General features: G+C 43.5%; 1 pseudogene; it reads left to right on the top strand.

The window, feature by feature from the left end:
- The first annotated feature begins 284 nt into the window (after positions 1-284).
- Positions 285-2388, top strand: LOC124181273 (annotated as a pseudogene).
- The last annotated feature ends 402 nt before the right edge of the window (positions 2389-2790 follow it).

The raw sequence follows: 2790 nt of genomic DNA, 5'->3' as shown, positions 1-2790 counted from the left end.
AGCTGGCAGTGTTGCATCTCAGAGAGCGTGGATTACTATCGGTAATATACTTAGACGGTCTATTGATTGTGGGGGACTCATATGAGGAATGTTTGAGAAATACTCATATAACGAAACGGTTATTTGAAAAGTTAAGTTTTGTTATTAATGAAAAAAAGAGTCACGTAATTCCCTCGACGAGACGTAAATTTCTCGGGTTCATTTACGATTCCGAAAGATTGGATATCAGGCTTCCGGAAGAAAAAGTTGTCAAGATTGCACAAAATATTGAAAAATTTAGTAGGATGAGCCGCTGTACAATCCGAGAATTTGCTGGATTATTCGGAACACTAGGTTCGTGTTGCTCAGCATTGAAGTACGGATGGGTTCACATGAAAAATTTTGCGCGAGCAGAATTCTTGGCTCTCGGGGCGAATCACAAAAATTTTGAGGCGCGCATGTATCTCTCAGACGATTTACAGGCAGATTTTGAGTGGTGGAAAATTCACATTCGCAAAGCAGTGCGTTCGATAACGCCGGTTAAAGCAGCTCACGAAATTTGCTCTGACGCGCCGCGCTCCGGCTGGGGGGCGTGTTGTGAAGGTAACGGAACGCATGGTCACTGGAGCCAAGAAGAACAAGCTCACCACATTAATTATTTAGAATTATTGGCGGCCATGTTTGCCTTAAAATGTTTCGCGAAGAACCTAAAAGACTGCGATATATTATTGAGAATCGATAATACTACCGGGATTGCATATACCAATAAGATGGGCGGCATTCAATTTCCCGTGTTGAGTAGGCTAGCAAAAACAATTTGGAAATGGTGCGAGAGAAGAAATATTTACATTTTCGCCTCCTATATTTCGTCTCGGGACAAATATGAAGCTGACTTCGAATCAAGACGACTTGAGCCAGAAACAGAATATGCTTTATCGAATTCGGTTTCTCGCGAGATTCAAGATAGATGGGGGGAGCCGGAAATAGATTTATTTGCAACAAGAACAAATGCGAAATGTAGGCTATATATTTCTTGGTCGCGAGACCCAGGCTCAGTTGCGGTGGATGCATTCACGGTAGATTGGAGCCGATGGTCTTGTTATGCATTTCCGCCGTTCGCAATAATTTTACGCGTTTTACGAAAATTTAGAGACGACCGTGCTAGAGGTATCGTAATTGTACCGTATTGGCCAGCTCAGGTTTGGTTCCCCGTCTTCACTGCCATGTTGGATTGCGAACCAATTTATTTTAAACCGAACGTCAACCTTTTGCGCTCTCTCGATAGACAACCGCACCCGATCTGGAGGAGGATTACCCTGGTTGCAGGACGGCTGTCCGGGAAGCGCTGAAGAGGAGAACCGTGCCGGAGGAAGCATTTTCTATTATGATCTCCTCGTTGTCGGATTCATTACTCAGACAATATGACAGCTGTCTAAAAAAGTGGTGGTCATTTTGCCATGGAGAGGGCATAGATCCGTACAAATGTGACACATCACAAATAATAAGATTTTTGTCTGCCAAATTTGAGAAGGGCGCTTCTTATGGCACACTGAACAGCTGCCGATCCGCGATTGCGCTGTTGCGGGGGCCCAAGTTGGGAGAAGACGCCGGAGTACGGAGACTTTTCAAGGGCATCTCGAATCTCAGACCGACGACGCCCAAATACGAATCAACGTGGAACCCACACCTTGTTTTAAACCACGTTGCGCAATGGGGACCGAACGAAGAAATGTCAGTCTTTCCCTCAAGCTGGTTACATTGTTGGCACTAGTCACAGCGCAGCGTATGCAGACACTCGCATCAATCGATATTCGGAATATAGAAAAATAAACGGGGTTGATCGAAATTAAAACTCCGGCGCGGTTAAAGACTTCGAAAATAAACAGAGCACAGCCAGTTTTGAGCATCCCTTTTTATATCGAGAATAAATGTATTTGCGCAGCATCGGTGCTGGAAACGTACTTAAATGAGACAAAAGATTTACGAGGAAAGGAAACTCGACTGTTTGTAGCTCTGAAAAAACCACACAAGGGGGTATCGACCCAGACATTGAGCAGATGGATAAAAAAGATCCTCATGGAAAGCGGGATAGATACAGACATATTTGATGCTTACAGCACTCGTCATGCATCGACTTCGTCCGCGAAAAAGAGTGGGGTCAATATAGACGCGATTAGAAAAGCCGCCGGCTGGACAGAACGTTCGGGGACCTTCCCTAGGTTCTACGACCGTCGTGTTGTAGGGTGTAAGGGCATGTTTGCGAAAGCGATTTTGGATAGAAGCATTGTATAACACGTTTGAAAAATAAATATACAGGGGTATCGAATTTCTAAGTCATGGAATATCTGCCGTAACGAACTTTAAATAACTACATTCTGATCTTGAGGAAGAGGCGCAAAATACAATTATAGGATCAAACGAACTTACCTGTAAGTGAAGTTCGAGCTTAATTGTATTCAGCGCCTCTTCCGAAGAGATCAGTCCCACCCAACAGGTTTTCCCCTTTTTTTCTAATTATATATTAGAAACCCTGAGGGTTAGGTTATACCGGAATATACATGGAATAGGACCGGAACAAAAAACTTGAACTATAAAGATTGTGGTGACATCGGTGCATAGTAGGGGCACTACATTCTGATCTCTTCGGAAGAGGCGCTACATACAATTAAGATCGAACTTCACTTACAGGTAAGTTCGTTTGATCCTATAATTATACTTGCATTTACGTTGCGTAGTGTAGCCGTCCGTATGTCGGATACCTTTTCTATGGATCATGTGATTTTCTTCGTATTTGCTCGTATACATTGGAAA

Source organism: Neodiprion fabricii, chromosome 1 (genome assembly GCF_021155785.1).
Source record: "Neodiprion fabricii isolate iyNeoFabr1 chromosome 1, iyNeoFabr1.1, whole genome shotgun sequence".
Taxonomy (NCBI): domain Eukaryota; kingdom Metazoa; phylum Arthropoda; class Insecta; order Hymenoptera; family Diprionidae; genus Neodiprion; species Neodiprion fabricii.
The sequence above is the reverse complement of the archived record's forward strand: the minus strand, read 5'-3'. Positions and strand labels throughout refer to the sequence as shown.